The 14,593-nt window shown below is 37.7% G+C and overlaps 1 protein-coding gene across 1 annotated transcript in view; it reads right to left on the bottom strand.

Moving 5' to 3' along the window:
* Positions 1-14,137, bottom strand: part of LOC127427639 (cAMP-specific 3',5'-cyclic phosphodiesterase 4C-like) — a 130,303-nt gene extending 116,166 nt beyond the window's left edge. Inside the window, exon 1 of the mRNA XM_051675325.1 lies at positions 14,125-14,137. The gene's annotated coding sequence lies outside the window, so the exon portion shown is untranslated. The remainder of the gene's footprint in view (positions 1-14,124) is intronic.
* Between the last annotated feature and the right edge of the window lie 456 nt (positions 14,138-14,593).

The raw sequence follows: 14,593 nt of genomic DNA, 5'->3' as shown, positions 1-14,593 counted from the left end.
TCCAAAACTTTTATTTATTTATTATTATTATTATTATTATTATTATTATTATTTTACAGATTATTAAGCCTAATATTTATATATATTTACAGGGCAACTTACTCCATTGATTTTATTTTTTTCCAGTCATTTAAACTACACAGAGCTTAAAAAATTATAGCCAAAATGAAATTGAAGCAATGGTTGTTATTGGTCATTATATTATATTTTACTTGATTGTGCTTTTGTGCTTGCACACCCAGTTTTCTCTTGGCACACCCAAAGTCTTGTTTCTGGCTATGCCACTGTTGTAAATGTAAACACACATAGGGGATATGGAGCACCTCTAGGACAAGATGGCCTTGCATGGTTTTTTGCAGGTTCAGCAATGGCCTGCAGGGTTCCCAGACTCTGGGGAGTCAACAGAGATACATTCATGCCACCACCCAGATGAGCTGATCATTGGAACACTTTTGGAGTATTTGGAAGTGAGGAGAATCCTTTGCGATCGAACCCAGAGGATCTTTTGGATTCAGAGCTGGGTGACAGTGCCTCTCAGGCATTTGATCCTATTTCACTGGATCCTTCAGTCAATGTGGTGATTGCTAGAGAAGCAGAGCTTACACAGCTACCTCCTCAAGCCGCAACACTGACACTGTGTTCGACAGAGACCCTCAATGCCGCAGAGTGGAGGGGCTACCTGTACTTCCAGATTTTTTGACAGAGTTACAGTCCTCTTGGAAGGCCCCTAGTTCTAACAACCTCCCCAGGACACAGCAAAACAACTTGGCTTGGGCTTCAGCCTATGGGTTTGCTACAGCTCCTCAGGATGCATGGTTCAGGCACATTGCCAGGTATGGCTATCCCAATCCAATTTAGTGGACCAAGACTGCATAGCAGTCCTTGCAGCTCCATTGATTCCAGGTGAGGTTTTTGGGCCACCATCGGAAGCAGCCCTGGAGCAGACACGCAGGACAAGGGAGCTGAAATGCTCTGTGTGTCAGGCGCCAGCTGTCTACATGCCAAAGCTATCCGCTGGTGGTAGTTCAGCTCAGTCAGGGTTGTTAGGTAAGGCCCACATAGGGCCTCGTAGGACTGCTGCCCAAGGCTCATCAATGGTCAGGGGGGCAAGCATACCTTTTGTAGGAGACGGCATGCAGATCCACCCAACTCACAAAAATCAGGAGTCAGGAACCGTCACTGAAAGTTATCAGTTTCCAGCCTCCAGCCTCACACTTCACTTATCAACAACTTGTTCACTGGCGCCAGTGTACCCAGTATCCGTGCTCAGCACCTTGGAGTTTGTATGCAGGCTCCAATTCAGAACCAAGCTGTCCCGTTTTCAAGGAATTGTTTCCACTGTCCTAAGGAACAAGACAGAATGCCAGTCCATTACAGCGGAAGTCTCGATGCTTTTAGGACAATGAGCAGTAACACTCCTGCCCTCAGATTTGACAGGGGTTTTTTATTCCACCTATTTCCTGATTTAAAAAAAGGATGAGGGTCTTTGCCCCATCCAAAGTCTGAAGGGGTTCAATTGTAATCTAAAGTGATTACCTTTTCATTTGCTTTTCCTAACAACTTTCTTGACCTTCACAGGGCAAGGGGACTGGTTTACAACAGTGGATTTCTGTAATGCTTGCTTCCACAACCCAATCTACAAGAGTCACAGGAAGTACCTCCGCTTTTATTTTCAAGGTAATGCATATGAGTACAAGGTACTTCCTTTTGGACTGTCCCTAGCTCACCGCACCTTCACAAAGTGTATGGATGCAGTGCTCATTCCACTTTGTCACCAGGGTATTCACATAGCCAATTACCTCGACGATTGCAGGCCAGAAGCAACACAATGGTGGTGTTGTCCCACCTACAGAAACTGGGGCTGACACTGAACAGGGAGAACAGTTGACTCACTTCCACAAGGGTGGTGACATATCTTGGATTGATTTTGAATTCAGTTGTGATGAAAGCCTCTCTGACTCCACAGAGGCAATCAGTTGAGAGATCACTTGTCCCAGTTCCTTGCAGATGACAGTGAAGTGTAGCCGGAGGCTGCTTGGCCTTATGACAGCAGCCAGTCAGGTTGTGCCTTTGGGGCTGCTTCATGTGTGCCTGCTGCAGCTGTGGTTTGTGTGGCACAGAGTGGGTCCATACTTGGATGGCCAGTGGCTGATTCCAAGGGACCCAGATTGCCTCTCAATGGTACAGTGGTGGCTCTCGACCCCAGGTATGAAGGAGAGGATCGTTTTGGGAACAGTGTGCTCGAGGGTAACCATAATGATGGTGGCCAAAGAGACTGGCTGGGTAGTCTACTGGAACCAGAGGCAGCTCCGTCTATGACAGTGCTCTATGCAAGCCATTTGGAAAGGTTTTCTCAGTGGTGTCAGTCGAGGGGGACGGATCCAGTCACTTGAGATTTTGAGTCAAACTTGTCTTTTCTACAGTCCCTGTTGGAGGGTGGTCTGGAAGAGTCAACCTTGAATGGGTATGTAGCAGCCATATCTGATCGCTATGCATGTTTTAATGGCTCTTCAATTGGTTCCCATCATGAGAGTTGCCTCTCATCAGATGCTTTCTAAAAGGGGCCCATAGGTTGTGCCCATCACAAGCTCGAATGATCCCCTCATGGGATTTGCACATTGTCTTCGATGCTCTGACAGAACCTCCCTTTGAACCCTTGGACAATTTAGTGATAGATCTTCTCTCCTTTAAGACAGCTTTTCTTCTGGCTATAACCTCAGCAAGAAGGTTGAGTGAGTTGCATGCCCTGTCTGTGCACATGCTTAAGATTAGGAGAAGAGGGCCATTTCTCTCCTTACAAACACAGCATTCCTGCCGAAGGTATTGGCTTGGCCCACTCGTATGTATCCAGGCCCTTGGTCCTAGATCCTTTTCATCCCCCACCTCATGACTCTGTGAAATCAGCCAGATTGCATCTAATCTGCCCAGTCAAAGCACTGAGGAGATACACTGCTTGCATGCAACCTATAAGGAAAACAGATTAACTGTTTGTCTGCTATGGCGAATCAGTGCAAGGCCAATCTGTGTCCAAAAAGCAACTGGCCAGCTGGGTTGTCAGGTTTATCCTTCCACAAAATGGGGATGCCTCTTCCCAAGAGGGTGGTGGCCCACTCTACTACAGAGATGGCTGCCCATAGGCACCATTCAGAGGTGCTTCACTGGAGAAAGTGTGTAAAAGAAGTTCAACAGGTTCTATTGCCTGGACGTAGCATCAACAGTGGTATCTACTGTCTTAAAGGCAGTGGAGCGCACATAAGAAGTCCTTGCCATGTTTTCTTAATTTGTTTCAAGGTGTCTGACAACTGGTGGTTTATTTGTGCAATTAAAATGGAAACTAATAAAATGTTATGTTTTCCAGAGAATTGTGATTTTGGTCTTATTGCCCCACTATTTTTCCCCTCCTGACCTTATCTGGTACACAATTGACCCATACTGTGGCGTAGTGTGTTGACTGAGGTGAAATAAAATGGAGGGTTATGCAGGTTACCCAGGTTCTATGAATAGGGTCAACACACCACACAATGTTGTCACTCTGGAAAATGAGTGGTGCCAGTCAGCAAAAGAGAAAGTGCCGGCCGGCTCGCACCTGTATTTGTAGAGGTTGATTGCGTGCAGGGGCTTGATTAATTTGCTTTATGTTTCCTGATAGCTCACCCTTGTTGATCTTATTCACAGAACCTGTGTTACCTGCGTAACCCTCCGATTTCAACCATTTTTAAAAACCCAGGAACGGAAGTTGTCATGGCCAAACCCTGAAACATTTGCTATCTCTGATACCAAAGCACAGAGATGCCCTCTTTAAGATAAACCAAGACTAAAAGTATAATTTTAGTGGACAAATCACAATGAATTGCTGGTTCGCAGGAGGATAGTGTGAATGTTGATCAATAGGTGTTTGAAATGAGTGTTTGTGTCAGCTTGTTGGCCTCCTCATAGCATCCTGCCTCTCTCAGCACACACATATGGCCAACTACTGATGTCCATCTGCCCGTCAATACGCCACAGAGAGAGGTCCTCAACAGAAAACATAGACAATGATGAGATGCTTCATCTCATTAACATGCTATATCTTTAAAACTAATGCAACTAAGGCTAACCATGGAGGAACACTGGGTCTCTGTCTCTGGTGTGTGTGTGGTATGTTGGCCCTGCCCTGGGGGCATCAGCAGGAATTCTCTTCATTAAATGCCACTGGCAAAGCTGCTGTCTCCATCACTTTCACAAAGAAAATAAGGCAGAACGGTAAATTCAGCAGGTCATTCAGCAATATTCATGCATACTAAATCAAACCCTGTTGTGGCCCTGTTGTACCCTATTTTTTAAAACAGCTTTGGAAATACATTGTACATGAAGATGAGTAAATAATGACAGTGATTTCATTTTGGGGTGAACTTTTCCTTTTAGACATATTTTATTTTATTTCTCATTACAAATGTTCTTAATAACCACACAGAAACTGACTTTGGCCTTGAGGAAGAGCTCATGTTTGATTATATCTCAAAGCTTTATTAAACTGTACTATTCTTATAAATATTGGCAATAGATAAGCAACAATAACAAATAAAAAGATTACAAAAAGACTATATTTTGCATATCACACATGTATTAAATTCAGAAGCCATTTTTTAATTTTTTTAATTTTTTTTATATGTTACAAGGTACTAATTGGACATTCTTAAAATGAGGACAATGATTTAAAATATTGAATAATTTCTTTACAATTTGGATGACTTTAAGGACAGGCAGCTTTAGGGATAGTGAGTGATAATATATCATAATTTCGATAAAATAAAGAAATGGCTGTTTCTGTTAACAACAATCTAATGATAATCTCTGATTAATTTCAAATTGGATATGTTATTATTTTTAAAACTTTTTGCAAGTAAAATAAGGACAGTCTATCTATTTCAAGAATCAATGATGTAATAGCATAATTGCAGTGTTACCTATTTCTTTGATGAAATGGAATTATGATATAGACTCTCCCTTGTCATAAAGTTTTATGACCTAAAGGTATACAGTAATTTATGACTAATGTCTAGCAAAAATCTTGTAAATTGTAAAACAATGTTTTGTAACCTAAAAAAAATGCACCTCATGTGGAAACATCTAAATGAATTGTTTTTATTCAGATAAAATATGATTCAACATGAGCAAATCCTTCTGACTACAATACGTTATTCTAGCAAATGTATTTTTAAGGGTTAGACCAGGGAAAAAAATCGATCCTTAAGGTAACAACTGCATGTAACTTTTTACAGTGCAGAATTTTACTGCTTATGTGCAAAAAAATAAATTAAAAATCCATACACAGAAGAACCTGTCCTTCAGATCTCTTACAATTCTCTGTTTTAAGATCTACACTAAGCAGCTGATTTTTCTCACCTCAGTGATTATTCAGCGACAGATCCTCTTTTTTACACCTCCATAAATAGTGTGATTTTCTTTGTGTTAATTTAATGTGTATGCATGTGTTAGTATTTACTGCTTTTACAGCTCACCCACACTTACATCTATCTATCAGACACAGAATTATGATTGTAGTATATATATATATATATATATATATATATATATATATATATATATATGTGTGTGTGTGTGTGTGTGTGTGTGTATGTATGTATATATATATATATATATATATATATATATATATATATATATATATATATATATAAACACTTAAAAATGCAATGTCTCATCATGAGGTTTGTTGGTGTGATTTCATATGCATTACCTCTGGCGCAAATTCAAGAAGACACTGACACAGATTTCCCACACTAATGGTAAATCTGTTTAAATCTCAGAGAATTATGAGAATTCTCTGCTTCGGTTTTTAACAGTTTAGCTTTATTTTTCTGCTTTGAGCATTTGTTTTAATGGTGAAGTGAAGCTGAGGCATAAATTTGTGGAATGTGGTGAAAGTGATAATCTGTGAAGATGACTCATAAAAAAAATAGCAAAACATTTATGAATATTTCAGGGAATCATTTGGGGCAAAATAAATTACAGGCTTTCTTTAGAGACTTTATATAGATTTTTGGCTGGTCACTGTATACTTTAGTATGCATGACCTAAAAAGGAAAATTGTTACCGTTTTTTAATTCCTCATGTCGTTCTTAACCCATATGATTTTTTCTTCAGTGAAACAAAAGTTCCAAGCAGAAAAAATTACAATACGTTTAATAACACTCTACATGTATAACAATTCATCAGAGTTGGGGTTTTGATCCTGTGGTCTTGGTCTTGAAATCTCTTAAGACTGTACGAAAATGTGGCCTTGGTATGGGTCTTGGTCTGGCTAATGGTCTGTTTCCAATGTACCAAAGGTGAAATTATCTCAACCTCAAATCAGTATGGTATCTTCATCATTACAAAGAATTTGGCTCTGAATTGCTACTTAGCAACTGTACAAAAAAAGGTTCAATGTTTCATATAAACGCTGCAATAACTTCAACCTTTTCTCTATTTCAGTTCTTAGGAGTGGACAGCCTGATTTTTGGATCAACATGGGTCATGAGATTGGGTCTTCAAGAGGTCTATAGTCTGGATCTGGGTTTTGAGGGTCTGGTTTTGACCTCAACTCTGAAAACCATACTTTATACAGTAGTAATTTTTGTTCTTTCTGGACCTCCAGTCCCCATCAACTTTAATTGTAAGGAAACGAGAAGCTAAGATATTTACCAAAACTTATCCTATTGCGTTCAGGAACTATGTGAGTGAGTGTATGATAGCAGATCATTTTTGGGTGATAATTTTAGGGTGAACCGTGAGCTCAGTCATTGTATGTAAATCTACAATTAATCTGTGTGTAATCTCTCCCCAGAAAACTTTAATTATGCATCCTCTGAAATATTAAACCCCAGTTCATCTCCACTCAATACACTATCCTCAAGTCATTTTTTGTGGCCTACGTAATGTTGAAATTCTTCAGTTTAGTTTATCCCACGCCTAGGTGGAACGATTTAAAAAAACAATCTGAGACCAAGCAGAAAAAAACAATCTACTTTGCAAACTGTCTTGCAGACCAGCACTTTTAGTGTAGACAGCTTCATTGATACAATGGGAAGCTCTGCTTGTGTCCGGTGTAAACACTGTGTAACTGTAGGTTTATGATGTTGCAGTTTGTCACCATAATATAGAAATCAAGTAATGTGCATTCACATTTCAATGTGCATTTATTCTATCCAAACATACAGTATTTAGAATGTATTACTGTTTTAAGAACAGTTTTGTTTTCTTGGTAACACTTCACAGGTTCTATTTAGTTCATGCATGGGTATCATGAACTAAAATGAATGAATACAACTTTAAAGTTACCACTTTCATTTTTGTTTTAACTGAAGTGTTGCATAATATAAAGCTGTATTTGCACTGATGCATTAATTTCCTGTGAATAATCTTATCTTTTGGTTTGCATCCATCAAGTTCTAGATAAAAATAAATAAAAAAAATAATCAACTGAGATATGTCACATCAGTATGAAAAGCATTTAATTCACTGCATTATCAAAATACTTCTAAATATTTTACTACATAATTATGCAAGATATACAGGAAACATTTGTGCTAAGTTTATCAAAAATAACTATATTTGATTTATCATTAAAAAAAAAAGTTTTTTTTATTTTTTTTTATAGTGTGATATTTATTGTTAGCATGATACATAATTACTCAGACTGTAATATAGGATTTGTCATACCAGAACACTTCTTACACTACTTGCCTCATTAAAAATATTAAAAATGAGGAGCTTTCCAAAGTTGAGTACCCCTGCACTAACTCCCTCATGCCTTTATCATGAAACGCTGTAAAAGACAGGTAAGAGTGACTCAGGCTAACACGTCGTCCGCGTGATAAATGTGTTGGATCTAAATGGTGCTCACCTTGAATAAATCTGACAAAGTCAAATGAGTTATCAGTTTCAACAACAGGCCAAAAGTCCACATCAAATCTGTTATTTTTGGGTTACTCAAGAGCTGAACGTGATTTAAATACATCTAAATCAATAACGTGGCCAATGTGATGAGATACACATTTCAAACACAATATAATGATGAGGGTCTGAAGTTTAGAACCCAAATGCAGCACGTTTATTAAGTAAATGAAAATCAGAATCCATAAAAAGGTCAAAACGAATGAGAGCTGAGGTAAGCAAACAAAAACAAATCAGAACAAGCAAGAACTCACCAAACAACAAAGACATCAAATAATGCAAGACAAACGACTGGGAAAACATAGGGGCTACACACACACACACACACACACACACACACACAGTACTAATAAGGGGTAACAAGTCACAGCTGGCATGAATTACAGAGAAGCACAACAATATCAAACGTCAAACTAAAAATCTTAAACCTCCTAACGACCTCTAGTGGCCGCTAGGGAAAATGTCCCAAATATATTACACACAGAAGGTGCATGTGAGCAACGCTCAGATGGCAAAATGCCCCGGTGAGACAGACATCTGAAATATGGCAGATGACAAACACATCTGCTATTTAATCACAGCTCAGATCTGAGCAATCTCAGAGTTTCTTCATGACTCGATGCACAGAGTAAAAACATTTTATACGTCCTGTGACAGATCAGTATAAAGCACTTTAATTAAAGAAACCCTTCTGTTAAATCATTAATCTCTGTCTAGTCCTGAACTAAAATTAAAGGGGCAAGTGAAAGAGAGAGAGAGAGAGAGAGAGAGAGGGGCATCAAGCATTCATTAGATGTATCTATTTTAAGAAACTTGAATGTCTCTAATGTCAAATTAATTTTGTCATGTCTTAATTAGCCAATTACATCTTAAGTTGACGAGACTAGAGTGCTGATCTAAGCTGTTAAATGAAGTGGTTGGGGGCAGGGGAGTAGCACTCTGTATTTGGAGGTGGGGAGCTGGGGTTGTGCTCTTTAATATTGGAGACACTAAATCTAGTGATACCAAGACTCCTGTTAATTTTACAATACTACCATGATAACATTATGGATTACAAAAATAGCCTTTCTAGGTTTAATATTTACATTAGCATTCCCATTCTCATCTCTAAGGTAGTTAGATGGCACATGATCACTCAGATGGCACATGCAGCCTCAGAAGTAGCAGTCGCAGTGTTCTGCCATCTCTGCTCACAGGCACTGCAGTTTCAATGTCATGCAAGACTCAGATACCTTATAATGTTTAATATGTTCTGTTATGGTGCCTTATTATAAAATAATAAGGTTCTATACGCAATAAACTTACACTCTTTGACAATTAAACATCATTATTGTTTTATAATAGAAAAGATGGGATTACAATCTCATATTTTGCCATATAGTACAGAATTCAATGAGAACTGCTTAGCGTGAAATAAACCTTAAAAAAAAAAAAAAATATCTAGCGATACAGAATGTCATGGGAAAGGAAAGATTAGAATGGTTTTTGATGATCAAATTTAGCATGTCCATGAATACTGTACTTGAAGAACTCGTTTTGTTTCCAAGAAAACCAACGTCATGGTTTACTCAAAATCCACAACAATCACTGTGCGAAGCTACTAAATGAATGAAGATGTTTGCCATTTCATAGAGGTGGAGGTAGATGGACCCCCCTAACTAAAGCTGTGATAACAACGAAAATTAAATTACACGTTGCTTTCCGGTTGCGTTTGTAAACACTGCTGAAAACTGTCCATTACTAACATACATTGATTGCACACGTAATTTTAAAAAGTTTGAGGGAAACTTGTCTGAGTCTTCTGTAAATTCCACTGATACTATTTTATAGAATGGTCTAAACAATTAATAATGTCTTATCTGTCCAACAAAAAAGAAGCAACATCGGCATCACTATTCATGTTTCTCACCATCATCAAATCTTTCCACCTCGTGTATGCATACCGATGTTTACTCTAGTTTTTTCTAAGTCTTTCTGTCTTCTTGCTTCAGACCTTTTTCTCTTCTTCGGCAGTACAGCTACTGAATCTCCTGTTGTCTCTGCTTCTAAAGCATGATAATAAGTATGTTCCATTGTATTCTTTTTGCTCTTCGCATCACCAAACAACACTGCGCTAAGCATAGCCAAGCATATCTATTTAGGCGGCAGCCAATGAGCGTGAGGATTTTATTCTTCGACATTTAGTGTAACACAGCGGACCGTGTCATTTCAACATGGTGTAACACAATGAAGGGGTGACACGCACCATGTATAATAAGAACACTTCATCTCATGTGACTGTACACCATTCAGATCACTTTTCACAAAAACACAATTAAGTTGTTAAAGTTGTGTAAAGCTTTTTAAATTAGCCCCAAATTACTGAATGCACCTTTAAGTATAATTTCTGAGTACTTTTTACACCTCTGGGCACTTAGAGCTCCTTGGTTGGGCATTCCAATTTCTCCCATTAATTTTAATAGAAGTGGCCCGTCTCTGCTAAATGAACTCTGATAGAATAGATTAACGGAACGTTAGCTTAAACCGGCGCCGCATTAGAAGACTCAAAACAACTAGTTTTTGGCCAAGGGTGTCACACCTGCAGACTGTTTTTCTGAGATCTCACTCTCTTCAATCAGAGGTAAGACACACTTGCCGATTAAGAATTGTGGAGAGGGTGACAAACATGCTGACTCACTGCAACTCTTTCTCTCTTCCCTGTCACATGGAGCCCGCCAAAATAACAACAGGATGCTAACAAAAAATCAAGTGTGCTGGCAAACTAGCTGCAAACCAGCTGCAAACTTGTTTGTCAGAAGTTTGTAGCTCTTCACTGGTAGTAATGAAGCTGTGGCAAACCTTTGGCAACAATGGACAATTTGCTTCAAGTTTGCTGCAAAGCTCATTTGCAGGTGAAAATAATCAGTGGTGAATTTGAGGCAATTTTGCAGAAAAATCGCCATGAACTCTTGATGTTACCACGCAAGCATAAACAACTGTAAAAGAGTGAATTAGGATTAGATTCGTGGAGTAACTTTACCTTGTGAAAGTGTGAGATTGTGTATTTATCCCCTCGAGGCTTGCCGTAGAACTATTATGTCCATATGACAAACATACCCTCCCTAAAACAACTCTTAAAACATTGGTGAAATAGTTACCCATTCACGGGTTCCTACAATTTCGACCAGTGTTCAGATTATTTGTTAGTGAAAGATATTGTACAAAATACATTAATATGTGTGTCAGTGTCTATTCAAATGTACATCAATATATGTGTACACATCACCACTGCGCCATTGGGTACAACAAAGAAAAACCAAGCTGCTCCAGTGCTCCATTATATAATACCAAGCTGATTAGCGGTTCTTATACATACTATGTAATATATGAATGTATATTGAAATAAATTAATCAAAGTTTTTTTGCATTTCTTTGTAAATAAATGAACAAAGTAACAAATGAGTTTTCAAGCATAACATAATGTTATAATGTTATCTAATAAATGTTGTTATAAACAATGTTAAGTGTTAATGCTATTAGTAAACATACTCAATATTATCATAATAGTTTATAAAACGTAAAAGTTATGGCTGAGACATATCTGATCCTTTATCACAGTAACTCAGCTAATAAAGGGAACCCTTATGACCAAACAATTAGGTAATAAAATAGTTTTAAAGCCTGATTGATTATAAAAGCAATCTTGTTTGCGATAGTAACTGTGGTCAACACTTTTTAATCAGTACTTGCACATGTATCACAGGTGGATTTACGTGTCCCTGACGCCCATTTAAGTTGTTGTTATACAACATGGTTAAGCCTGCTCTGAGCCTGCTCAAAATTCTGTGTAAAGATGCAAAAGCAAGACTAAATTAAGCCTGCTCTGACCCACCTCATCCACTAGTATCAAAGGCAGTTTTGATGCTGCTTAAATTCTGCGTAATTAAATGCAGCATCAGAGCAGCTTTAAACGTTTTGTTGTTATGATGGAGCATATACAGTTTTTCATAATTTTGTTTCATATTTAAAAGAATAACATATTTTCATTAATTTCTTGTTTCTTTTTTCATAATTTTATATTTAAAACATTAATCTCATAACATTATTTATGCAGTTGTTATTGCTGTGCAAATGCATTTATGCCTAATCTGAGCAGCATTAAACAGTCTGTGTAAATGCAACTAAATGCCACTTTAGATGCAGCTTCTGTGTCACCTTTGCAGTGTAAATATGGCTTTAGACCACTTTTCGTGTATACAGACATCTGATCGGTGTTCTATCAATTGTTGAAATCCAACACACACACACACACACACACACACACACACACACACACACACACACACACACACACAAAAAGGAAAATCACATTATTTCTTAACATTTTGTTCATAATAGATTTAAACACCCCAAGGAAAGATATACGATTTTCATCTCGTAGATATGCTCGAATCAGACCTCATAATGTAAGGTGAAAACAATGGAACCCTACTGTGTTTTGGGAAAATCACCATATGCAGTTACTTGGCCCAAAATCCACCATCTGGTCTCTAATCCACAAGAGACCAGCCTTTGTATTTCATGGTGAAGGAAATTGTTTTGAAAAAATCCCACAGATTTACATTGACAATGGGCTTCACACAAGGATCAGGGATCTAAGGATCAGAATATCACAGAGAATATCACAGAGATTGGATTGTGGGCTCTTTTGACTTGAGGCAGTAGGCAACCACGAGAAACGCTGTAGAAACCATTTAGGACTTTAGCAAATACTGGAAATATCTCACAATAGATATCTCTTCACAGTTTTTTTTTTATTTTTTTAACATTATTAACATCTCATTGGCTAATGTTTATGACTCATATTTCCGTGCACTTTGCACCTGTTCATTGCATGCACCCAAGAGCACCTTAATATGAAAACTCTTCAAACACTTAAGTGTTGTTTTTATATCATCACTCCTGCCTGAGGAATTTGACTGAATACAGTCATCCTGAGTGATTCTTCATTTTTCAAGCAGTTTCTTTAGAATCCTCATCATGGCGAAAAGGTTTGTGAAGCTGTTGGCAAAGCAATACATGTTTTACACACTGCAAATGATTTTGAACTGAAATAAGAAATTATACATTACGTCAAATGATCCAGTTTTATTTGGTTGCCTCTATGAGAAAGAATAATTCAGTGATCACCTTTTTATTACAATATACTGACACCAGGCGACTGTAGCTTTGTTTAGAATACCATACAACCATACTCACTTACTATTGCTGCAGTATATAGAATGTATAATGTGCACATTTTACAAATATGCTGTATGCACAGAATACACAGATGACCTACACATTTTCTGAAATGTGCAGTATATAACAGAACACATTGTATCCCACAATATAATGTGCTCAGCTTGACCTTCAATTTCCAGTGTGATGAATGGAAGTAAAATCAACCACAATTTTTAACATCTCATCCTTCTTGACACATGACTTAATCAGACTAACAAATTTAAGGACATTTATACATTAAATTGTATTTAAAATGTCCAATTTCCAAGATGATAACTGGACACCACTCATTGAATTAAACATGCAACGTGATGAGGTCATGTGATAATTTAGTGTTCTACTGTTTATTATGGAATAATGCCTACTTTTTCACTTGCTATTTAGAAAAAAACAATAGTATGCAGTATACCTTGTATACAAGTTGTAATCTAGTATTCCATGCCGAACAAAGCCCTTTAATTCTTCTAAGCAGTGCGATGGTGACAAACATTGGTTTACTGGAATCTTTACTTGTAAATTCATTGCTTAACTACATGGGAATGATATCAGTATTAACACACAGCGAGGACTTAAAGAGGACTGAACGGAAAGTAACAGATACTAACAGAGTTTTTCCCCACAGAACATGGAAATGTGAACAGAACTGCCCTTTGCAAGAGATATTTGATACTTATTTTACATTCACCCTGTTTTTCAGAATACCACTGGACCAGAATACAAGGAATATACCACAGGGCCCTAAGGAAAATTAAAGATTCTCTTGACACATAAAACGTAAATCATAAACTTGAACTTTCACCGAGTCATTTAAGTGAAATAGACCCTGTACTTGGAAATATGTTAAACATACAATGAAAAGCTATGGGAATACAAAGTCTATGAATGCACCAGTGAAAGACATAAAGAAAGAAGAAAGCGCCTTACGTGCAAATTCCTGCGGTGTAGGAGGGGAGTGTCACACAGGTGTGACTGTTCTGCAGCTGCGCTCGCATACTTGAGCTTTTATTTGAGGTGGAGGTTTTTAGACTTCAAACTCTGAACCATATGCTGATTTCATAGCAAATAACGTCTTTACAGTCACATGCCTTGGAAATATCTTGATGTAAACAATGAGAGCATGGCTCAGAGGTGTCTGACATGACATGTTAAGCAGTCTTACATGCTTTACTTAATCTAACACTGTTTTAACATTTTATAACTATTAACTATTCGGCCTATTACATGCAGTTTTCATGAAACTACATAGAATATTTGTTTAATTTTGTAAATGAATTAAAAAAGAACTATTTAAATTAACTGCAAAAAAGGTATAAGCTGATTAAAAAGGGCGAGAAAACAGATGGTGACCGGTCACAGTACCTAAAAGTCTGGACACACCTATTTATTATTACTA

This window comes from Myxocyprinus asiaticus, chromosome 37 (assembly GCF_019703515.2).
Source record: "Myxocyprinus asiaticus isolate MX2 ecotype Aquarium Trade chromosome 37, UBuf_Myxa_2, whole genome shotgun sequence".
Lineage (NCBI taxonomy): Eukaryota > Metazoa > Chordata > Actinopteri > Cypriniformes > Catostomidae > Myxocyprinus > Myxocyprinus asiaticus.
Note: the sequence above shows the minus strand (reverse complement) of the source record. Positions and strands in the feature narration are given on the sequence as shown.